The following is a 26,623-nucleotide window of genomic DNA, read 5'->3' on the forward strand; positions in this document are numbered from 1 at the left end:
CACAAGTCATAATACCTGAAGTAAAGCTACTCAAGGCCTCACACCACCAAACGACACGCTAGAGCTCAAAACGACCGGTCGGGTCGTTACATTCTCCCCCACTTAAACATACGTTCGTCCTCGAACGTGCTAGGAACTGCTCCGGAGTTATCCAAAATCACTTTTTGACACCTCGTGCACCTTCCCGTGCGATCACAACCCAGTTTGGCACCTCAACTCGAGTCGGACTAAAGGTCATTCCTTTTATTTAGTCAATAAGCATTAGAACCAAACCCCAACCTCCGAATTTCTTTACAATATCTGATTATAACATACAAACACCGTAATAATCACTACACACTATACCAAAACATGATTGTGCACTTGTGCAGAAATCACACCATGCACCACATAAGTCGGTTGCCCATAATAACATCTTTCGACCACAATAGCTGAAATTTCACAAAGTTGATGTCCGCAATACACCTCATAACACATATAAGCCCGGTTTCAATCCTCACAATATTGTCGTGACAGAAAATATGCGTAGAAACTCATAACCACCTGCTGAATCAATCAAATCGTGAAGTCTCTCCTCCTGACAAGGTCCATAACCTCATTCTGAACTGAATAACGATATTCTCTCTTTAATATTCCTTATATAAATCGGATTGCACTGATTTCAGGTCCAATAGTCTCGTCTTACCCAGTATAAGATACACATGCAATAAGCCAGCTCAAACACTGACCAAGATCTCGTATGACGCCAACAATGCACCAACAGGCTACAACTCGAAAGCGATACATAATGGGAAAAAAACTAACTCTGGAATGGAACTTCCCAGCCCGCGTAATGAATAAAATGGTTGAACAGATGCTATGAACTCTCTTCAGAGAATGAGAAAGAAAATACACATAAACAAATATAGGTAATCATACTCAACATCTCACTGTTGCGGCGTGCCACCCAATCCACACATGGTACCGTTGCGGCATGCAACCCGATCCACACATAACAATCAAGAAGAAAACACACACATCAAGCCGTAACGCTTATACTTAAGAAAATTCTAGAATATCGACCATAAGCATGCCAGTGCATAACACAAATCCTGGAGATACGAATAGCGCCAGATGCTACGAAACTCAAGCACAACTAATGTGCGATAAATGACATGCATCTCGAGAACTATCCTGCTCACTTAACACTACAAGTTACACGGGACCTAACACCGATTCTGGTTATGCCATACTGGGCTAATAACCTTTCAAGGATCCACAATGGCCCTATTCATGACACACACGGGAAGACATCCCAATCCGGAACAAACTCCCATATTAATTATAGTACCCCAAAAATCTCCATACTTGGTTTCAATCTATAACAATTAGGTGACTACCATACCACAATTATACAAATCTCCTCGTGGGGTACGCTCCTACGACTTCCTACACCAGGTAGCAAAAAGTTTGTACCTCCATACCATCAACCGTACTAATCTGTAAAGCAATTTGAGAACCCGCTATTCAATATACAAATCCTCTTACACAGAATGTCGTTCTCAAGTGACACTAAAGAAATGCCAGCTTACTGCACCCATCATGCCGCTACACGAGAATACCAGAATTCATCATAACTCCTGAACTACTAGTAAAATGAACCCTTCATTGGCTAGAAATCCTTTCACTTAGCTTATTTCAGAGGAACCAATGCAGCACGCAACTGAATTCCCAAACCGCAGAAAATAAAAACCTTAAGTCATGATCTCCACTGTCATGGTGACACTTTCGAAAATCCATTCACATCACAAGTCGTTTGAATCGAATACCTCCCAAATCAATCAAGTTTTGGTGGCTCTCAAGCCCGCGCGTACCACGACAAACCACATGTATAACTTCACGTTGAAGGAGCTGATGACTGGCACAGTCATGCTGATTCAACCATTACTAACCGACCCAATTTCTTTAAATTTACTCTTGACTTGCCTTGGAAATAATAGCAACTCCATTCAAAACATAACGAAATAAATCCGCACTCATACCGAGTGACCCGCATCACGAGACCACATCATCCCAATACTCATGAATCATCTCATACCTTCCTCATACGCACAATGGCATCTCCAATTGGTGTACCCATTCCGCAAGACCTCCTGCAAATCAGAAGTTATTTCTTTCTTTCCTCCAATACTGCACCGCATACCCGATGACAACATAGAACATTCCAAGTCCCATTCGTAATCCACTGTCAAAACTCGATCCTTAACCACACGGCGGACCCGAAATCCTTAGGCATTGCGCTTAAATCCTTGAGCCCACTAAGACTGTTGTTGAGAGTCACCCATTATGACCTGGTCCCGAATATAACTAAACTCCATTGCTCTGCTAGCACACGAACACCCCCTCAAAGAAGCAACCGGCTGAATTATCTTCCTTACACCTTACATCCACAAGAAGCATAAACTCTGAGCCTCCCTGAAACAGGCACCTCGATCGATAAGGCGAAGTACAGCACACATTCATCAAGTTCCTTGCTCGAATTACTCCTGGTGTTTTCTTTTCTTAGTCATAAATAGTTCACTAATGCACTGTTAGCTAGAAACCACACAAGCAGACAACCACGCGATCCAATCATAGACGGTGGGGCTCCCCCGCTTAGCTTTAAGTTATAATAACATAATGTTGATCCCACAATGATTCCACTTTCTCAATTACCATGACCTCACACCTATAGCCCGCCAAATTTCTCAAAATCATTTGTTAAACTTTTCATGAAACATTCCAAATTATGAGTCACAATCACATATTCGACCTCTTAATGGGTAGCAAGTATTATTCTTCGCATATACTTCATCAACAACACGCAACCGCTAACCTGCTCATAGGAGATAACCGACATGTGGAATTCCTTACCGACATCTTCCAACGACGCTGCACCGGGTACAACTACTACGTAATCTATAAATCCTCCTGAGCCCATGCTCGCCCACCGACTGTATAAGTTTGTTCCTTCCCCATTGACATCAACTGAAAGTTTAACAATACCTTCCAAACTCAAGTCATATTGCATCTGAAATGATAATCAAATCTTCACACCCCTCTTCATTTCAGGCATACTCTTTTATGCCATATTCAATCTTTCTTCGTACAATAACCATCATTCCAAATAAAATCCGTTGACCAAATCATCTTCCATCACGATTCACAAACCATCCTACACTTTCTCAAGTCATGCCGCTATCCAACCACAAAATCCCTATGCAAATATGCCATCCGTACTTCGGTTAAACCATCTCTTTTAAGCAACTTCTCGACTTCTGTTTCTCATACTTGACCTGCAAGTAATTCAACTACCGCAAGACACCTCCCACATGTCCTTCCTCATTCCTCGTTACCTAAATGTTGTATCAAATCAAAATTCATCTCTGTGGCATCTAAGCTAACACATTTCTACCAACTCTAACCCTCTTCGAAGATCATCTCTCTCGAGCCATCAGCATTAGAATACCAATTCGATTTTGAACTGCTGCACACCGCTATTTCTGACAACCGCCCCTCAGGCATCACTTCACACACCCTGCCCCAAAGGCAAATTCAAAGAAGACCATAACATCGGTGATCCGTAATGCATTCAAACAAGGACTACAACATCGGATTACTATGAAAATTCCACCACGCTCAAAAATACCAAGTCCCGTTACTCCATCAACCCAAACCTGAACATTCATAGTCCAATTGCCTTTCCTTTGCTGGGATTAACTATTGAACCTCTAAATCATGCACTAAGAGATCCTCCTTTAGAGTCATTCACTAGCTCGACACGTAGACAGGCATCCTACCATTACATCAACAATGTGCATAGCCTTAAAACCATACCGATACTGAGTTGAAATGACAAAACCTCCTTCCGCAAGAAAACGATAATAACTTTATTGAATGCGCATGGAAAAACATCCTGCACCACGTCTGTAGTACCACTAAAACTCCTCGATGTCCAATTGACACGAGTGACAACATCATATAAGAATGAGTAGGAAGGAAATAAAGGCACAAGCCTAAATGGAACCAAATCACACGATAAAGGAATCAAGAAGGGAAGTGCTCCTAACAGCCTTGTAGCCTATATGGAGAGTCGTGAGACTTAAGTGAATCTAACGCTCTAATACCAAGCTGTCACGACCCAAAATCCATTATAGGTCGTGATGACGCCTAACGCCACCGTCAGACAAGCCAACGGTGATTTACCAATTGAATTACTCATTTTAGTATTTTTTTTTTTAAAATCATAATTTCCCTTAATTTAACAGTATATCATAGAATTTACAAAATTAATAAAAAAAAAAATTAACATGAACCACAATAATGAGTAACCCGAAGAAAACCCCCAAAACCCGGTGTCACAAGTGCATGAGCATCAACTAAGAAATATGATAAAATACAACCTCTGTCTCGAATACAAATTAGACAGGAAAATCTAAATAACTCTGATGGAGACTCCGTATGTTGCGAATTCGTAACATGGAATGCAGCTCACCGTAAGTCCCTGCAATAGTCGTGCCTTTGTGCCCAAAAGACCACTCACTAGACATATATGCACCTGCACAAAATGTGCAACAAGTGTAGTATGAGTACGTAAATCAACACGTACCCAGTAAGTATCAAGTCTAACCTCGAAAAAGTAGTGACGAGAGGTCGACATCGACACTTACTAAAGGTCCAATAGAGCAATATAATAAAAGCGTGAGCAGATATGAAGCATATGGAAATAATGGGATAAATCTGTAAGTTACAATATCTTCCAAATATTTCATTTACAGCATAAATTTCTAAATCTTGTACTCTACCATAACAACTCAGAAAAATGTCAAGTGTCATTATCAAATAAATAAGGAATACCATATAAAATGTCGGGCATCAGTGGAAAGATTTGCTCGTGAATATTCGGGCTACTAACGATATAATGCACGATTCTGCCGAGGTCGTTCAGCCCGATTCAGAATAACGTGTACAATGCCTACGATCCATAGATGCATCTATACTGCTGAGGCGTTCGACCCGCTCCACAAGAAAGGAGGACACTTAATTAACCTCCGGAATGAGAAGCTATCACAAGGCTAACACGTAAAGATGTACAGTTTCTATTAGCGGTCGAGTAACTCACACATTATTCAAGTACGTGAAATTTCGGTCATTTACTATTTCCTCTAACAACTCCCAATATGATTCAGGTACTTCAATTAACAAAGGATGCAAACATTACAAGCAATTCAAGATTTGGGTCCTAAACTACCGGGACATAAGCATAATTAGTAACTGCGCACGGATTCTCGTCACCTTGTGCGTACATAGCCCCCACAATTAGAAACAGATATTAATTTAAATCACATATGGGGTAAATTCCCGCTTACAAGGTTAGACAAGAGACTTACCTCGCTCTGAAGTTCCATAGGCGGCTTCAACGCCACTCTAACACCCCAAACCAATGCTTGTCAATCCAAAACTATGCGAACAATGTGAAAATCAATCAATATGTGTTCTAATACCCATAACTAATCAATTTAAGCAAATTTCCAACTCCACTCGAAAAGTCGATAAAATTCACCCTCATGCCCACGTGCCCAGATTCCGAAATTTTTCGAAGATAAACTTTGCCCATAACACCATGAACTCAAATATATCATTTATTTCAAATTCCATGTCCAATTTCGTGGTCAAAATCCGAAAATGCCAATTTCTACGTTTTTCTTTAAAATCCCAAATTTCTACTAATTTTTATGTCTAAATCCATATACAAACCATATATCTAACTCAAAATGTGAACAAATCACTTACCTAGAGATGGGTGACGAGGAAGCTCCTCCAAAATCGCCCAAAGCTCGGCATCCATGGAGGATTTGAGATACAAATGAGAAAAACCCCGTCTTTGCAACTTATACACTGCCCAGTCCGCCCCTTCTTTGCGTTCGCGTGAAATGCCTCGCGTTCGCGAAGGCCAAATGTCACTTCCCCAAAATTCTTCTATGCGTTCACAAAGCCTCAGACCCCTGCCCCTTAGCGTTCGTGGTCCACGAGACGCGTTCATGAAGGCCAACCTGCTCCACGCCCAGCTCCCCCTTTCCTTCTACGCGTTCGCGACCGCCCCTTCGCATTCGTGTAGGTTCCTCAAGACCTTCTCCACGTTCGCGATGAACAAAATCAGTAGCCTCCAAAATCCTTCTTCGCGTTCGCGTGAATCTCCTCGCATTCGCAAAGAAGAAAACCACACACCAGCAGTTGCAAATTAGCCAAACTTAGTCCGAAACCACCCCAGAACACCCCCGAGGCCCCCGGGACCCCGTCTGATCATACCAACCAGTCCCAATACATAACATAAACCTGCTAGAGGCTTCAAATAGCATCAAACAACATAAAAATCACGAATCGCACCCCAATTCAAGCCTAATGAACTTTAGAACTTCAAACTTCTACATTCGACGCCGAAACTTATCAAATCAAGTCCGATTGATCTCAAATTTTGTACACATGTCATAATTGACATTATAGACCTACTCCTACTTCCGGAATCGGAATCCGACCCTAATATCAAAAATTTCACTCCTGGTTAAACTTCCCAAAAATCATCCAAATTTCCAACGTTCGCCAATTGACGCCGAAATGACCTACGAACCTCCAAATCCACATTCGGATACACTCCCAAGACCAAAATCACCATACGGAACTATTTTCAGGCTCGGAAATCCCAAATAGACATCGATAACATTAAAATCCACTTCAACCCAACTTAAAAAATTCTTAAACCTTCAAAATGCCAAACTTTCGTAATAAGCGCTGAAACACTCCCGGTCCACCCGATACTCGACCCGAACATACGCCCAAATCTGAAATCATCATAGGAACTTATTGGAACCTTCAAATCCTGATTCCGACGTTGTTTATTAAAAATCCAAACCTTAGTCAATTTTCCAACTTAAAGCTTTTGAATTTAGAATTTTCTTTCCAAATCAGCCCCGAACCTCCCGAAATTCGATTCCGACAATGCGTACAAGTCATAATACCTGAAGTGAAGCAACTCAAGGCCTCATACTGCCGAACGACGCACTAGAGCTCAAAACGACCGGTCGGATCATTACAGTTAGTGTCAGCTAATATGCAATAGATTAAGTTAAAATTGATCTTCCATTGTGTATAGATTGATTTTAAAGAAAACTATGCCCGTCATGCTACTAAAAACGTAGATCTGCTGAATAGCTTATATAATAGCACATAGATGGTACATAGAAGTTTTGACAATAACGCCATACATGCACAAATTATGATAATGGTCAATGTGCTTCTAAGTATATTTTATTCCCGAATTCAACTTTCGTCTTCCGAAACTAAAGAATATCCTTTTAATTTTTTGTGAAAATAATTTTCGGTATGTTTATACTTTGCAATTATAATAAATAAAGCACAAGGACAAACATCCTAAATATTAGATTATATTTATCGCAATATGTTTTCTTGCACGAACAACCATATGTTGCACTTTCAAGAGAAATATCAAAATCAATAACAAGAGTTCTGGTTATGGCAGAGCAATCAAAGCATTAGAAGGAAACATACACAAAAAATCGTCTACAAAAAAAGTGTTCGGTAAGATGCCATCAAATTAAATATTTTTAAACTATAATACATAATTATCTAACTAACATGACTAAGTTGATCAGTTGAATAAGTTTTGATGATGTCTTTTTATTTTAAATTCACATATCATGTTAATGTAATAATATTTTCCAACTTTCAGATGATTTAAATGGTTAAAGCATTACATATCATTATTAACGTGTAACGCACGTTCATAGATACTAGTAGTATATATATAAAAGAGTTTCAACTCCTGATTAAGAAGTTTTTGAGTCGTATTAATTAACACTCAGAGCCTTTTCATTTGTCACACGCTAGGACTTTTGTTCTTCTGTCTCTCAATAGGAGTAGTCTGACGCTTAGTTTCTCTTTCAATTTAATTTTGGAAGTTCAATGAATTTCAGTTTTCATTATATTAAACGGTCAAAAATGTCCCTGAACTATTCAAAAAAGTCTAAAAATACCGTTCATTTACCTATTGGGCTAAAAATACCCCTCCATCCACCTTTTTGGTTGACTTATGCCCTTTGACCGTTAGGTCAATGATGAATTTAAAATATAATTACTTAAATTTCACCTGATAACTTCTTATTGGTCGAAATCAAAATATCTAACCTATTAGAAAGACATATCCATATCTACCCATTTTTCGGACTTACACGCCCCAAACACTAACCTGACCCGAATAAAAAGTTCAAATAAAAAAATGACGCCCCACTTCCATCTAACCCATGGATTTACATGTGTTCATTTTCATGATTAATCTCATGTTTAGCATTATCATTGAATAAAGGTTCATGAACAAATTAAACAAACAAGGAAAGTCTAGCATGAATGAGCCAATGATTTTCTTGACAATAATGTGGGACAGAAAACTAGGGGTAGTCCAACGATTTATGATATCTTCCATACAATCACTTTAAGATCTTTCTGTTATGTGAAAATGATTAAACTAAACTCATCTTGAATATAATGCAATTTGTGTCTACATGTAAATTGAATTGCATGCTATAAGAAGAAAAAAAAAAACACGTAGTAAATTTACATCATATAAATTTGTGTCTATCATGTAAATTAAACTGCATGCTATAAGAAAAAGAAAACCACGTAGTAAATTTACATCTATATGTTCGCTGCAACTTCCAGGGAATTTTTGTTCCATGGAGTTTGATATAAGTGGCGCCTCTTTTTTTTAGTTGAACTTTTTGTTCAGGTTGGTTAGTACGAAAAACTGATAGATATGGGTGAGTCTTTCTAATGGGTTAGATGTTTTAATTTTGGCCAATAAGAAGTTGCCACATGGAATTTAAATAATTATTATTTGTAATTCAGCATTGGTCTAACGGTCAAAGGGCATAAATGAACCAAAAAGGTGATTAGAGGGGTATTTTTAGCCCAATAGATGGATGAAAGGTATTTTTAAACCTTTTCCAATAGTTTAGGTGCATTGTTAACCTTTTTCCGTATCTTAAATTCTTCTTTTGATTAATTAATATCATTATATGTACCCCCAAGACTGCAGGAGGAAGCATCTACAGAATATTAAAAGCTTATTTTAAAGATTTTCAATCCTTATGCTCCAAAAAAAGGAATATCTTAGGAGTGAAAGCTAAGATTGGGAATCTAGGAATATATAGATGCTATTAGAACATTTTTCTTTCACAGGTTTACACAAATTTAGCCATTTTAGAAATTCGAAAATGGAATAAAACATTATGTCAGGATTTTAAAAAAAGATTTTATATATATATATATATATATATATATATATATAAACAGCTCAAACTAAATATGGGAGAGGTCTCTCATAGAATTTGATATCTAAAACAAAGGGCTTAAATGTGCATTGCCAGCTATTAATCCACAATCTATAAAACAACTGCAAATACTCTGTCGTTTATGTGCAAGTTCTGTGTTAGTTTTAACTTTTAACAGTGTTTTTGGGTGGTTTCTGTTATTTGACAAATAATGCTCAGAGGACAAAGTTAAACCTTCTTTAGAGATTACTTTGGCCAAAAACTGTTAAAATGCTATAAAAACCAGTTTGACTAAATTAAACGATCTTGAAGACAGTTCTTCTCGAAACATGAAGATGAAATTTTGGCAATCAAAATTGATACCTCACTATCATAGTGGACGGGGCTTTACCATCTTAACTTATTTTAATAAAAAACTTAGAAGTTAATCTTTACATAATAACTATGCACCAATCAGTAGATCGATTGTGCAAAAGTAAAACCAAATAAGTAGAGTAAAATAAGACAGTAGAACGTGTTCCAAGTCTGCCCCACAATCCTCACTTCCATCATATATATTGGGCACTTCTAACTTTCAAACATCCCCATAAGATCTCCCTTGGGATTTTGTCCTAGACTTTCTCTAGGTCAATGAACACCAAAACTATATCAGTTGGAAATTAATAACAAGAAGATGAGTTTATATCATGAGTTAATCTTCTTCCTTTTCAACCTTCACTCGTGGATACTCAAGTTGATCATGGAGGATATGATGGGCTTCACATAGATCCCAATACTCTCAACGCCAGAGCCATTCTCGCTGCCATGAAAACCACCAAAAAGACGACGGTTTTCCATCTGAAAGTTGAAGTCCCTGGCATCAGTTGAAGGCCGGGTACACCCAAATGGTCCATAAGAACCCTTATTGGTGCTAAATTTTATAGATTTCAAAACTCTAGGTTCGTACTGGCTCAGTTTTCCGTGATAACCGCTTATCGAAGTAAGAAACTGATAGATAATCAAAGACAACTGCATAGAAGTTTTGACTCTGATAAAAAACACCATGTTTGTTTGACAGAACTATGTTTCCACTCTCATAGAATAGGAACTGAAGTGACTCAACTGCGTCTTTGCTGTAGGAAACAAAAATCCCAGCAACTTGGTCTCGTCCCTTTTCATCCCAAAATGATCCAGCTTGTCCGCCCACTGGGCCAACTTTGATCATATCCATATTCTCTCTTCTTTCTGAGTAGTCGTAATTGAAAGATCAAGTCAAACAGATAAAGAAGTTAATTCAAACTTCTAAAAGTTTTTGAGTCGTATTAATTAGACTCGGACACCAATCGGAAAGGTTTAAAAGTGCAGGAGGGAGCTTAAAGAGAAGTTTAAAGCTAATTTAATTTATTTTTTAGTTTATGTTCTGTACGCACTGCTTCAAAGTTAAAAAACTTTTATACGATATATCAGGTTAGATTAAGTTGACCTACAATAACAGACAACATTTCATATCAAACATGATATAAGTTGCTATAGCTAGTCAGATTACACTGACCGTGTAAAAACTAAGTTCCCAAATAGTCTTACATTTCAAAATGGTAGTTACCCTAGGGTACTAATTGAATCATAGGCATCTAGAATTCCAGGGATATAGAGCTAAAGTTTCCATTCACATTGCTCCATATGATAGTTCTTAATTAGGACTAAATGCAACTAAGAATTAGAATGAGATATGAATTTAGGATTTGGATATTCGGACTGTCACACTGTTTTAAACGTAGACATGTACTAGCTATTACATGGTCCAAATAGGGAAAACATTTTGTTGATTTGATCAATTTTGAGCTTCGGTTCAAACTATTCGTCTTGTCAGGTCGGGTTATCCATTTCAATTTACATCAAAGGCGCGCTTAAAGCGCGCTTAAGCCATGAAACGAGACTCAAAATATGTTGAGCGTTTCGCCTCGCTTAACGGACGCTTCAGTGTTGTCATCAACGCTCTAAGGCATACTTTTCCTTGCTAACGAGCGTAATTCGGAAGACGCGGCACTAATCAGTTGTTATTTCACTTTATCGTAAATTTTCTTCAATTTCTTTGTCCATATAATTGGTATTCATACTTATAGATATTAGTCTTGGACTACACATACATATTTATAGCTTTTCTCCATTTGTGCCTTTCTTTATTAAAGTCCACGCTTTATTTGCGCTTTGCGCTTAAAGCCCCAACAAACCTTAGAGCTTTTTTTGCGCTTTTAGCCTCTGATAACACTTATTTACAAGAACTAGAAACACTTTCCTACAAGTCAATCCAACTCGGATGTCATACATATATTCAGTAGAAATTTGAATAAAGCTTGAAAAATTAAACTTCAAATGAACACCATCAACAACAAACATAAAGCAACAAAAAGCTTATTTTGACCATGAAAGACCGCTCTAGCAAACATTTAAACAAAAATAACAAAAAAAGGCTAACACAAATATAATCATTTCAGAGATACAAGAGAACAATCTTCAGATTAACACAATAAATCATTAATAAAAGATCGCAAGAAGAAAAAATCAAATTTGAATTGAATAAAGGAAAATAAAAAGGATTCTATAAGTCTATAATTTACCTGCAGAAAGTTAAGATTTTCAGAGAAACCCAAATACCAAAATTTTCAAATAAACAAAAAGAGAAAGAAATAGCAGCAGAAAATAAACAAGAGAGAGACTTACAGTTACAGTGAAGGACTGAAGATGAAGTGGTTATCGGTGAGCAGCAGGGGAGGGTTTTCTCTTTTACGGGAGAGATGAATTTGGGAAAGGTAAGAATCTTTGTCACTCCATTTAAATTTAAGACAAAAAGGGAGCAAAACAAGGTCAGCAAGAATCAATTAAAAAAATGCACTTTCCCTGTCTCAAATTATCCGTCTTAATTTCTAAAAATAGTTTTCTCAAATTATTTTATTTGATATTTTAGATATTCAAGATTAAATTAATTATTTTTTTCTATTTTTCCCTTGATATTAATTATTCTCGAAGACTGCAAATATCTCAATTATGAATAAATATTAAATAAAAAGAGATTATATCTAAGACATAAATAAGAGTAAAACAATCAAAAATCTCTCGTATTTAATATTTTCTTAAGAGAAGTATAAAAGGGAAACACGACAGATAATATGCTAACTTGTACTCAAATATATCTTGTAACAATATTCTAATGTCTTATCATGATTTTGACATATAAATTGTGCATTTGCTTTAGTTGCTCGACATGACAGATAATATGCTAACTCGTACTCAAATATATCTTGTAGCAATATTATATTCTTCATGTCTTTAAAGAGTAAATTCTATTTGCTCAAATACATAATATAATTTCATCTTATTCCTTACTGGAAATCAGACTGAACAATTAAAAAAAAAAGACTCCATATTATTTGGTTTAACTATCATACGAACAATTTAATCTGATGGGTATTGTTTAAACCCAACTACATGTGTTTTTGGAAAAAAATTAAATGATTGTCATAAAAATTAAGGTAAAAAATTAATATTTATTATTATTATTATTATTATTATTATTATTATTATTATTATTATTATTATTATTATTATTATTATTATTATTATTATCTTAACCAACATGAAGGTATCGTTATGCAATATAATTCTCAAAAGGTATAAAAATTCTATTAATATTTCATGTAATGTGCATTCAGATAAATTATTATAATAGTGTTTGTAATATCTATTTTTATCTGCATATAATTTTAATATTTTGAATTATAAGAGCGAATTATAGTTAACTAATTAAAAGCTATTCATTGATAATATTTAGTGATGGTACTTGAATTTAACAGATTGGATATTACCTCTTTTAGTTCATGAATAATTTTGCTGACATATGATCTCTTTTATTATTTCGATGGCTTAATCATGAGAATCTTACTATTAATACTGACATTTTTCCCGAGTGTCATAGTTATATTAATAATTAAATATAATCATGAGTCAGAATACACACGAAGTATGACAACAAAAATTTAAAATTAAGGAATTCTTTTTAAAAATTTCAAAACTAATTCTATCAAAATTAAATTCAAAATAAAATACATAACTAATTGCATTTGGATATTTTGATTTGAAATTTTGAATAATAAACCTACTCTTTGTCCCTCAAGTGAGTTCCACGCCCATCAAAAAATATAATTTATATTATCTCAATATGAAAAGTATGTTAATTCAAATGAGGAAATAATTTAAATAAGGTAAAACTTTTATTACGTTTAAAGTTCTAAATATTAAGAGTTTTATATATTTTAAATAAGGAAAGATTTCTAGTAATACTAAATGACTATTTTAAATATTAAAACAATAATTAAATGACTATTTCTAAATATTAGGGAATTAATTAGAATGACTATTTTGTCCAGTGAGAACTCTATTTTTAAAGGGTAAAAAAGGCGAATTAAATTTCACTAAGGGTGTTCGTGTTTTTAATATAGTACTAGTTTTAGGGTACGCGCTTTGCGTGTGTACCTCATACCAATAAATATAATATTTGTTTAAAATTTATTATTTAATGTGAAGTCTATTTTTAATAATAAAAAAAGTCGATCAATATTTTGAATTGGAGAGATATGTTTATGTTTTATGACAGAATTGTTATTCAGTAATTAACGATAGCTATTTGATACTGAAATATCTTATTAACATTGATGAATTATCTCCAATGGAGGTTAAAATTGTAAGTCTGTTTTATTTTATCATTATCGGCCATTTATGCGTAAGGGAATCATCCATTTATTTTTCGTCAAATTCCTTGCTTTCACATGCAGCATATAATTACGCATAGAGAATTTTTTTTTATAAATAATAAAGCATATGTAAACGACAATTAAAATTTTTGATCCGAAAAGGAAAATGAATGGGTCTGACCTTGGACGAAATAATTACTCATATCCGCAAAGCCACGAAGATAAATTCCTATTGGCAGCACACTGCACATATTTTTAACTCACTTGCCAATAACTCTCTATCGAGATAATCACATTAGCTTGCTCCATTAAAAATTAGGCTTAATATTTTCATACATAAGAATATAAAACCTAAATGAGCATATTGTGAAGCAAAACGACACTCATGTAAAAATCAGGGCCACAAGTTTGTTTGAAGTAATAAGTGTATTTTTACCTTTCATTCATTGAGTACCTAAACAAAGAATATGTACATAAGTAACTACATGTCAATAACTTTTGAAATACATCACCACATCTTGGGTGCAGGAAGAACATGTATATCCACACCACGCATAAAAGGAATTATAGTTATTGAAGAAACTAATAATGTAACGACCCGTCCGGTCGTTTTGAGTATTATAGCCTCGTTCCCCCATTTACTGCTTATCATGTGTTCAATTATAATTATGTGACTCGTCGGTGAGGGTTCAGAATGAATTGGAACACTTAGTTCCAAGATTTAAAGCTTAAGTTGAAATAGTTGACCGAATGTTGACTATGTTTAAACGACTCCTGAATAGAGTTTTGATGATTTCAATAGATCCGTATGATGATTTTGGACTTAGGAGCGTGTCCGAAAAATTAGTTGGAAGTTCGTAGTTAAATTAGGCTTGAATTGGCTAAAATGGAATTTTAAGTTTGGAAGTTCGACCGGGGAGTTGGCTTTTTGATATCGAGGTCGGAATCCGATTTGGAAAATTAGAATACGTCTGTTATGTCATTTATGACTTGTGTGCAAACTTTGAGGTCAATCGGACTTGATTTGATAGGTTCCGGAATAGAATGTAGAAGTTGAAAATTCTTAGTTTCATTAAGCTTGAATTTGGGTATGATTCTTGGTTTTAGCGTTATTTGATGTGATTTAGAGGTTCGACTAAGTTTGTATGATGTTTTAGGACTTGTTGGTGTATTTGGTTGCGGTCCTGGGGGCCTCGGGTGAGTTTAGGATGATTAACAGATCAAATTTGGAGTTAGAACAATTGAAACTTGCTGTTGTCTACTGATGCAATCGCACATGCGAAAAAATGGCTCGCAGGTGCGAGCTTGGTTGCGCAGAAGCGGAATTGGCTTGGCAAGGGCAGGGGTCGCAGGTGCGTACGCAGGACCGCAGAAGCGGACTCGCACCTGCGACGAGTTGATAGCAGAAGCGGAAGTGAGAGGGGAGGGGCCTCATCGCAGAAGCGGCTTGGGTTCCGCAAATGCGAGGCTGCAGAAGCAGACCTCTTGTCTGCAGAAGTGAAAGAAGCCGCAGAAGCGTGGAGGACCTCGCATCTACGGGACCGCAGAGACAGTTAAGTACTCCGAAGTAGCGGAAACGCTGGGCAGGCTACAAAAACAGAAGGGGGTGTGACATTTTTGTTATTTTGGACATTCCAACCACGGTTTTGGGGCGATTTTCGAGAGAATTCACGGGAAAAGTTGAGGTAAGTCACTTGTGATCATTGTTAGTCAATAATATTGGATTATCATTGAGTATTTCAACTAGATTACGTGTTTTTGAGGTGAAATTAGAGGATTTGGACCTAGGGATTTAAAAATAAGATTTGGGGATTTTAAGGTTGAGTTGTTATCGGAATTTGATAAATTTGGTATGGTTGGACTCGTGGTTGAATGGGCGTTCATATTTTATAACTTTTATCAGGTTCCGAGATGTGGTCCCCACTGGCGATATTTGAGAGTAATTTCGGATTTTTGTGGGAAAATTAGTATTTTGATATGAAATTAATTCCTATAATTTGTGTTGACTGAATCGAATTAATTGTGACTAGATTCGAGCCGTTCGGATGTTGATACGCGCAGAATAAAATTTCTGGAGCATTGTGTAGCTTGCTCGATATTGGACTCGGCTTGTTCGAGGTAAGTAACTCTTCTAATCTTGGAGCTGGGGGTATGAACCCTGATTTTACGTGTTATGTGTTTGGTGTTGAGGTGACGCATATGCTAGGTGACAGGCGTATGGGCGTGCACCGTGTGAACTGTGACTCCGTTATTTCTGTGGTACTGTATAGTTACCTGAACTTATCTGTAATTATGAAATCTCTACGTACTAGAATTATCGAAATGTGATTCATGTTAGAAATCATGTCTAGAATATATACTTATCCTGTTGGCATCCACTGTGGTCATTACTGCTGTTGAGTTATTTGCTTACATTGAAATTTCATAATCAGACATATTCATTCATTGCATATCATATCTTAGTCTCTGTTGTTATTTATTTATACATCATATCATCATTTTGGGCTAGTTTCATGACATTGTGAGCCCGAGAGACTGGAGAGATTGATGACTGAGTGAGGCCGATGGCCTGATTTTGAGATATTGATACTATAGCACATGAGTTGTCCGTGTGGATCCAGATATTGATACTATAGCACGTGAGTTATCCGTGCGGATTTAGATATTGATACTATAGCATGTGAGTTGTCCGTGCAATACATGAGTTGTCTGTGCGGATTATAGTGCTTGGGCTGAAGGAGCCCCTCTAGAGTCTGCACATACCCCTAGTGAGCGCAGGTACCTATTGAGTGCGAGTGCGAGTTCCGTGTGATTGGAAGGACTGAGTTGATTGATACTCTGAGAGTATGCATATGGTTGTTCACTATGTTGCATTGCATCGACATGTACACTTGACATACAGTCATAGAGATACATTTTCCTCATGCTATATGATATTGCGTTATTCATGACTTCACATGCACAATGACATGTAGGCATAGAGATGTACTTTTCCTTGTTCCATTTGATAATGAAACATTTACCTTGTCACAACCCCAAATTCCCTCCGTAGGAGGTCGTGATGGCACATAATCTCTAAGACTAGGTAAGCCTGACAATGCAGAATAATCATAAATATCTGAAATAAATAAACTACAATTCAAATAATTACAACTCCCAAAACCCGGTAGAAATAAGTCACAAACTTCTAAAAATTTATTCTCAATGTTTCTATGTATCAAGGTCTAAAGAAAAAATAAGGAAGCAACATAAAATGATAGAAGGGGACTCCGGAGTCTGCGGACGCTGGCAGATATACCTCGAAAGTCTACGTGCACGGGTAACTCACTGACGTCTAGACTGGTAAGATGTACCTGGATCTGGACAAAAAGATGTACAGAAGCGTAGTATGAGTACACCACAACGGTACCCAGTAAGTGTCAAGCCTAACCTCGGTAGAGTAGTGGCGTGGTCAGGTCAGGCCCTACTGGAGAATAGATAATGACATGAAAAAATGTTTAAACAATTTAATAAGATAAAATGATACTGGAAATGAATCAAGTAGTATGTCACATTTAATTACACCAAATAATGGCAAATAAATACCTCGTGAAAAGAAAACAGAATTTCTTTTCAACTTTAAGAAAAATCACAAAAAAAATCAAAGGCAACTACGGCCATAAATCAATATCAACAAGGGCACTATCGAGCTACCGCCTCGTAGTCCCAAATCATAATTTAATTCACAATATCTCATTCCTTTATCTCACCGCGGGAGCCTTCACAATTTATTTGAAAGAAAAGTATTTTTTCCGAAATAGCATCCCGCGTTTTAGCCATCCTTATCACACCGCATGATTTCTAGTAGATCCCCCTACTAGCCATGCGTATCAAACCACCCTTATCTCACCGCATGCATTTCAATACCCAAATCTTATACCACCGCATGCGTATCAATATCACAATATATCACAATTTATACCTCAAATGCTCAAATAATTTGACGTGCCAACATAATTCAACAACAATATTTTCCAAAATAAAGAGCTCATGGCTCATACCAAAATAAGTCATTAATAATATTTTTTCACAATAAAGAGCTTACGGCTCCATCACAATGAGTACAAAAATCTTACACAAATATTCAGGAATAAATAATTCAGCAAAATAATATTTCAAAGTTTTTAGTACGTTGCTTCAATACCAAATTTAAATGTCAAATATTTCATATTAATAATATTTAAATTTAAAAAAATCAATTTCAAATAATGCACAGAATAAAAGGAACCAAGTTTCAAATAAACAGGTAAAATAATTAGCAGGAAAAGGTCAAGCAAATTTAAAGTATACAAATCAAATCAAAGATGGAAAATATAACAAGATTTAATAATTTAATTAATATGCAACATTAATCTTCATAATTTAAATACATAATCCTTCACATTTAGTCCGTGTATACACTCGTCACCTCATGTACACGACTTTTATCACATTACAATTAATACCAATCCTAGAAAAATTTTCTCCCACACAAGGTTAGACAAGTCACTTACCTTGACTTGCTCCAATTTAACCAAGTAGTATATTTTTTCCTCGATTTTTCGGTTCCGGACGACTCGTATCTAGTCATAATTAATTCGATACAGTCAACAAAAATTATAGAATTAATTCTGTAAGAAAATACTATATTTTTCAATAAAAATCCGAAATTAACTCAAAAATGGGACGTCTCGGAATCCGGCGAAAGTTATGAAATATGAACGCCCATTCAACTATGAGTCCAACCATACCAATTTTATAAAATCCGATATCAACTTGATCTCCAAATCTCAAATTCTCATTTTGAAATCTCTAGGCCCAAATCCTCTAATTTCACCTCAAAACTATGTAATCTATTCGAAATATTCAATGATAATCCAATACAATTGACTAACAATGATCACATGGGACTTACCTCAAGTTTTCCCGTGAATTCTCTCTGAAAAATCACCCAAAACCGTGTTGAAAATATCCAAATGACAAAAATATCGGAACCCCTCTGTTTTTGTAATCTGGTCAGTGCTTTCGCACCTGTAGACAAAATTCTCGCACCTGCGGTCCCGCATCTGCGGTGAAATACCGCATCTGCGGAAATTGCTCAGCCCAGCTGCCTTCGCTTCTGCGAGCTTTGGACCGCATCTGCGCCTTCGCAGGTGCGGAAAATTCCATCGCACCTGCGAACCTGCCCGCGCCTGCGCCCTTCCTCTCGCTTCTGCGCAAGCGCTTCTGCGCAACATGAGCCGCATCTACAGCACCAACTGGGCAGCCCTTCATCCGCTTCTGCGAGCCACAGCTCGCTTGTGCGAGTTCGCACCTGCGGTCAGTCCCTCCGCAGGTGCGATGACACCAGAAGCTGCAAATTTCAGAATTTGCCTAAGTCTAAAAATTGATCCGATTTCGATCCGGATCGCACTCGGGGTACTCGGGACCCCGTCCAAAAATACCCACAAGTCCTAAAACATCATACGAACTTAGTCGAGCCTTCAAATCACATCCAACAACACTAAAACACGAGTCACACATAGATTCAAGCCTAATAAACTTTGAAATTTTTTATTTCAACAAATGACTCCGGAACCTATCAAATCACGTCCGATTTTATCTCGAATTTTGCGCACAAGTCATAAATAACATAACAGAGGTACTCAAATTTTCAGAATCGGATTTCGACCCCGATATCAAAAAGTCAAACCCTCGGTCAAACTTCCCAAAAATTCAACTTTCGGCATTTCAAGCCTAATTCCACTACGGACTTCCAAATAAAATTCCGATCACGCTCATAAGTCCAAAATCACCATACAGAGCTATTGGAATCATCAAAATTCTATTCCGGGCTCGTTTGCACATAATTCGACATCTGGTCACTATTTGAACTTAAACTTTTAATTTTTCATCTAAATTCCATATCTCGGGCTAGGGACCTCGGAATTTAATTCCGGGCATACGCCCAAGTCCCAAATCACGATACGGACCTACCGAAACTGTCAAAACACTGATCCGAGTCTGTTCGCTAAACAATATTGACCAAGGTCAACTCAGTTGAGTTTTAAAGCTCTAATTCACATTTTACTTCATTTTTTGCATAAAAACTTTCCGAAATTTTTTTACGGACGGCGCACGCAAGTCGAGTAATGATAAATAGTGCTTTTCGAGGTCTTAGAACACAGAATTAATCATTAAATTTAAAGATGACATTTTGGATCATCACATTCTTCACCTCTAAACAAACGTTCGTCCTCGAACGGAGTTAGAAAAAGTACCTGAGCTGGTGAATAAGTGTGGATAACGGCTGCGTATATCAAGCTCGGTCTCCCAAGTCGCCTCCTCGACCGGATGACCCCTCCACTGAACCTTCACGGAATCAATGTTCTTTGACCTCAGCTTTCGAACCTGCCTATCTAAAATAGCCCCTGGTTCCTCAACATAAGATAGATCCTTGTCCAACTGAACCGAATTGAAGTCTTACACATGAGATGGATCGTTGTGATATTTCCGAAGCATAGAAACATGGAATACCGGATGAACTGCAGAGAGACTAGGTGGTAGCGCAAGTCTGTAAGCCACCTCTCCAACTCTTTCAAGAATCTCAAAAGGCCCAATATACCTAGGGCTCAACTTGCCCTTCTTCCGGAACCTCATCACACCCTTCATAGGCGAAACCCAGAGCAATACCCGCTCACCAACCATGAATGCAACATCACGAACCTTCTGATCCGCATAACTCTTCTGTCTAGATTGGGCTGTACGAAGTCGATCCTAAATCAACTTAACCTTTTCCAAGGCATCCTGAACCAAGTTTGTACCCAATAGTCTAGCCTCGCCCGGTTCGAACCAACCCACTGGAGACCGGCACCGCCTACCATACAAAGCCTCATACGGAGCCATCTGAATGCTTGACTGGTAACTGTTATTGTAAGCAAACTCCTCAAGTGGTAAGAATTGATCCCAAGCACCCCCAAAATCCATCACACACGCACGAAGCATATCCTCCAGTATCTGAATAGTGCGTTCGGAATGCCCGTCCATTTGAGGGTGAAATGTTGTACTCAACTCTACCCGAGTACCTAACTCATGCTGTACTGCCCTCCAAAACCGTGAGGTAAACTGTGTACCTCGGTCAGAGATGATAGATACCGGTACACCGTGAAGTCTGACAATCTCGCGAATATATACCTGAGCCAGCTGCTCTGAAGAGTAAGTAGTAATCACAGGAATGAAATGAGCTAATTTGGTCAGCCTATCCACAATTACCCAAACTACATCAAACTTCCGCTGAGTCCGTGGGAGCCTAACAACGAAATCCATAGTGATCCGCTCCCATTTCCATTCTAGAATCTCCAACTTCTGAAGTAATCCACCTGGTTGCTGATGCTCATATTTCACCTGTTGACAATTTTGACACCTAGATACATACCCCACTATGTCTTTCTTCATCCGCCTCCACCAATAGTGTTGTCTCAAGTCTTGATACATCTTTGCAGCACCCGGATGAATGGAGTACCGCGAACTGTGAGCCTCCTAGAGAATCAACTCACGCAAACCGTTCACATTAAGCATACATAGCCTGCCCTGCATCAGTAATACATCGTCATCTCCAATAGTGACTTCCTTAGCATCACCGTGCTGAACTGTATCCTTAAGGACAAGCAGATGGGGGTCATCATACTGACGTTCCCTGATACGATCATAAAGAGAAGACTGAGAAACCATGCAAGCCAAAACTCGACTCGGCTCGGAAACATCCAGTCTAACAAACTGGTTGGCCAAGCTTGAACATCCAAGGCTAAAGGCCTCTCTGCTACCGGTAAATATGCTAAGCTGCCCAAACTCTCCGCCTTACGACTCAAGGAATCGACCACCACATTGGCCTTTTCAGGATGATAGAGAATGGTGATATCATAATCCTTAAGCAACTCCAACCATCTCCGCTGCCGCAAATTAAGATCCTTCTGTTTAAAAAGATGTTGTAGACTCCGGTAATCGGTGTAGATCTCACAATGGACACCGTACAAATAATGCCGCCAAACTTTTAAGGCATGAACAATAGCTGCTAACTCCAGGTCATGTACAGGATAATTCTTCTCATGCACCTTTAACTGTCTGGACGCGTAGGTAATCACCCTACCGTCTTGTATCAACACTGCACCGAGACCAATACGCGATGCGTCACGATACACAGTATAAGATCATGTACCTGTAGGTAATACCAATACTGGGGTTGTAGTCAAAGCTGTCTTGAGATTTTGAAAGCTCTCCTTACATTCCTCGGTCCACCTGAACGGAGCACCCTTCTGGGTCAATTTGGTCATAGATGCAGCAATAGAAGAGAAACCCTTTACAAATCGGCGATAATACCCTGCCAAACCAAGGAAACTCCGGATTTCCGTAACTGAGGACGGTCTGGACCAACTCTACACTGCTTCAATCTTCTTTGGATCTACCTTGATTCCCTCGCACGAAACTATATGACCCAAAAATCCCACTGAATCAAGCCAGAATTCACACTTTAAAATTTTTGCATATAACTTCCTTTCTCTCAAAATCTGCAGCACAGTCCTCAAGTGTTGTTCATGATCTTCCCAACTCCGGAAATACACCAGAATGTCTTCAATAAATACAATGACGAAAGAATCAAGATAGGGATGAAATTCATTAAGTGCATAAATGCTACTGGGGCATTGGTCAGCCTAAAAGACATCACAAGGAACTCGTAATGACCGTACCTAATCCTGAAAGCAATCTTCGGGATATCTGGCTCCCGAATCTTCAATTGATGATAGTCTGAACGTAATTCGATCTTAGAGAATACTCTAGCACCCTGAAGCTGATCAAATAGGTCATCAATACGTGGCAATGGATAGCTGTTCTTCACTGTAACCTTGTTCAGCTGGCGGTAATCAATACACATCCGCATAGAACATCCTTCTTCTTTACAAATAAGACAGGAGCACCCCAAGGCGATACACTAGGCCGAATGAAACCCTTAACAAGCAATTCCCGTAACTGTTCTTTTAATTCTTTCAACTCTGCTGGGGCCATACGGTTTGGTAGAATAGAAATTGGCTGAGTACCCTGTAATAAATCAATACCAAAATCAGTATCCTTGTCGGGTGGCATACCCGGAAGATCGGCTGGAAATACATCAGGAAAATCCATTACTATAGGAACTGACTCCATTGTAGGATTATCAATACTAACATCTCTCACATAGGCTAGATACGCATCACACCCCTTCTCAACCATTCGTTGAGCTTTAATAAATGAAACAACCCTGCTAGGAACATGATCCGAGGTACCTCTCCACTCTAGCCACGGTAGACCTGGCATAGCCAATGTCACCGTCTTGGCGTAACAATCAAGAATAGCGTGATAGGGTGACAACCAGTCCATGAAAAAAATAATATCGAAATCCACCATACTGAGCAATAATAAATCAGCTCTTGTCTCAAAACCACTGATAACAATTAAACACGACCGATTCACATGGTCCACAATAATAGATTCACCCACGGGTGTAGATACATAAACAGAAGAACTCAAGGAATCACGTGATACACCCAAATACGGGGAAAAATAAGATGACACATAAGAATAAGTGGAGATTGGATCAAATAAGACTGACGCATCTCTATGACAGACCAGAATAATACCTGTGATAACAGAATCGGATGCAACAGCATCTGTCCTAGCAGGAAGGGCATAATATCTGGCCTGGCCTCCCCCTCTAGGGCGACCTCTACCTGCCCAACCTCCACCTCTAGCTGGCTGTGCAGGGGGAGTGGCAACTGGTGCAGTAATCATGGCCTAAGAAGCCTGAGGACCCTGTGGAATAGGTGGGGCCTGAGAAATCCGTGGAGGTGCACCCCTCCTAAGTATGGGGCAATACCTCATGATATGACAAGTGTCACCATACTCAAAACAAGCCCTTGGAGGACGTGGCTGCTGGGACTGGCTCGGGCCTGATCGACTAGACTGTCCGCTGAAAGCACTCTGTACAGGAGGTACAGAAGACACTTGTGGCGTATAATATGGAACCTGAGGTCTGGGAGTAGTCGGAATACCACTGGAAGCTGGAAGTGCTGAATGAATAGGACAACTCATCTAGGGCACAAGAATTATTATATGTGCCAGAATCTCGGGGTCTCTTTGCTTCCCTATCTTCCCTCTCCCGAGTCCGCATACCTTCCAATCTCCTAGCAATTGACACCACCTGTTGGTATGTGATGTCCATATCTAGCTCTCGGGCCATACTGTATCTGATACTAGGGTGAAGACCCTCAATAAATCTGCGAACCCGCTCTCAAACAGTTGCAACTAAGGCTGGTGCATGCCTAGCCAAATCACTGAATCAGACCGCATACTCTGACACAGTCATAGAACCCTGGCGCAACTGCTCAAACTCTGCACGCCATACATCCCTAAGACTATTAGGAACATACTCCCTTAAGAACATATCCGAAAATTGAGTCCAAGTGAGTGAAGATGCCGCAACGGGACTATCCAACTCATATGCCCGCCACCACTGGTAGGCTGCTCCTCTAAACTGGAATGCCGTGAAAGAAACCCCACTGGAATCCACAATACCCATAGTACGAAGGACACGGTGACATTCCTCCAGAAAACCCTAAGCACCCTCTGAAGCTAAATCGCTGAAAGTGGGAGGATGGTACTTCTTATACCTCTCGAGCCTGAGATGCTCCCCCTCTGAAATTGTTGTCCTAATCTCAGGCCGAACTGGGACAACTAGCTGTACTGGTATAACTTCTGGGGCATGGTCAACTTGGGCCCGTGATTCTGGAGTACGGGCGGCGGGAGTCTGTGCTCCTCCCCAGGCCTAAGATGTGGCAGGAGCAAGTGGAATTAACCCTGTCTGAGCTAGAGTGCCAAACATGCTCAAAAACTGGGCAAGAGTCTCCTGAAGTGCAGGAGTAGTAACAAGCGTCTCAGGTGCCTGCTCTCCAACTGGAGCTACTGGTGGCTCTGGTGCAGCAGCTCGTGCAGGTGCTCTGGCTGCACCACGTGGTCTTCCTCGGCCTCTGGCTCGGCCTCTGCCCCGACCGGGCCTCTTGCGGCTCCAACGGGGCGCGCGGGTGTCTGATCATCAGATCCAGTTGTGCGTGTCCTCACCATCTGTGAGAGAATAGAAAGACAATTATTTAAAACTTTTAAATCAACAAAGGCGCACGATAATGAATCAAAAAAGTGAATATTTCCTAACAGTTCTATAGCCTCTCAAAGATAAGTACAGACGTCTCCGTACCAATCCGCAAGACTTTACTAAAGTGCTCTGATACCAACTTGTCACGACCCCAAATTCCCTCCGTAGGAGGTCGTGATGGCACCTAGTCTCTAAGACTAGGTAAGCCTAACAATGCGGAATAATCATAAATATCTGAAATAAATAAACTACAATTCAAAAAATTACAACTCCCAAAACCCGGTAGAAATAAGTCACAAGTTTCTAAAAATTTATTCTCAATGTTTCTATGTATCAATGTCTAAAGAAAAAATAAGGAAGCAACATAAAATGAGAGAAGGGGACTCCGGAGTCTGCGGACGCTGGCAGATATACCTCGAAGTCTCTGTGCGTAGGTAACTCACAGATATCTAGACTGGTAAGATGTACCTGAATCTGCACAAAAAGATGTGCAGAAGCGTAGTATGAGTACACCATAGCGGTACCCAGTAAGTGCCAAGCCTAACCTCGGTAGAGTAGTGGCTAGGTCACGTCACGCCCTACTGGAGAATAGATAATAACATAGAAAAATATTTAAACAATTTAATAAGATAAAATAATAATAAAAATGAATCAAGTAGTATGTCACATTTAATTACACCAAATAATGGCAAATAAATACCTCGTGGAAACAAAACAGAATTTCTTTTCAACTTTAAGAAAAATCACAATAAAAATAAAAGGCAACTACGGCCATAAATCAATATCAACAAAGGCACTACCGAGGTACCGCCTTGTAGTCCCAAATCATAATTTAATTCACAATATCTCATTCCCTTATCTCATTGCGAGAGCCTTCACAATTTATTTGAAAGAAAATATTTTTTCCGAAATAGCATCCCGCGTTTTAGCCATCATTATCACACCGCATGATTTCTTATAGATCCCCCTACTAGCCACGCGTATCAAGCCACCCTTATCTCACTGCATGCGTTTCAATACCCAAACCTTATACCACCGCATGCATATCAATATTATAATATATCACAATTTGCACTTCAAGTGCTCAAATAATTTAACGTGCCAATATAATTCAACAACAATATTTTTCAAAATAAAGAGCTCACGGATCATACCAAAATAGGCCATCAAAAATATTGTTCCATAATAAAGAGCTCACGACTCCATCACAATGAGTACAAAAATCTTACACAAATATTGAGGAATAAATAATTCAGCAAAATAATATTTCAAAGTCTTTAACACGTTGCTTCAATACCAAATTTAAATGTCAAATATTTCATATTAATAATATTTAAATTTAAGAAAATCAATTTCAA

At 38.4% G+C, this 26,623-nt stretch overlaps 1 pseudogene; it reads right to left on the reverse strand.

The window, feature by feature from the left end:
- Positions 1-10,066: 10,066 nt before the first annotated feature.
- Positions 10,067-11,929, reverse strand: LOC104108331 (inactive protein RESTRICTED TEV MOVEMENT 1-like; annotated as a pseudogene).
- Positions 11,930-26,623: the final 14,694 nt, after the last annotated feature.

This window comes from Nicotiana tomentosiformis, chromosome 9, assembly GCF_000390325.3.
Source record: "Nicotiana tomentosiformis chromosome 9, ASM39032v3, whole genome shotgun sequence".
In the NCBI taxonomy this organism is placed as follows: Eukaryota; Viridiplantae; Streptophyta; class Magnoliopsida; order Solanales; family Solanaceae; genus Nicotiana; species Nicotiana tomentosiformis.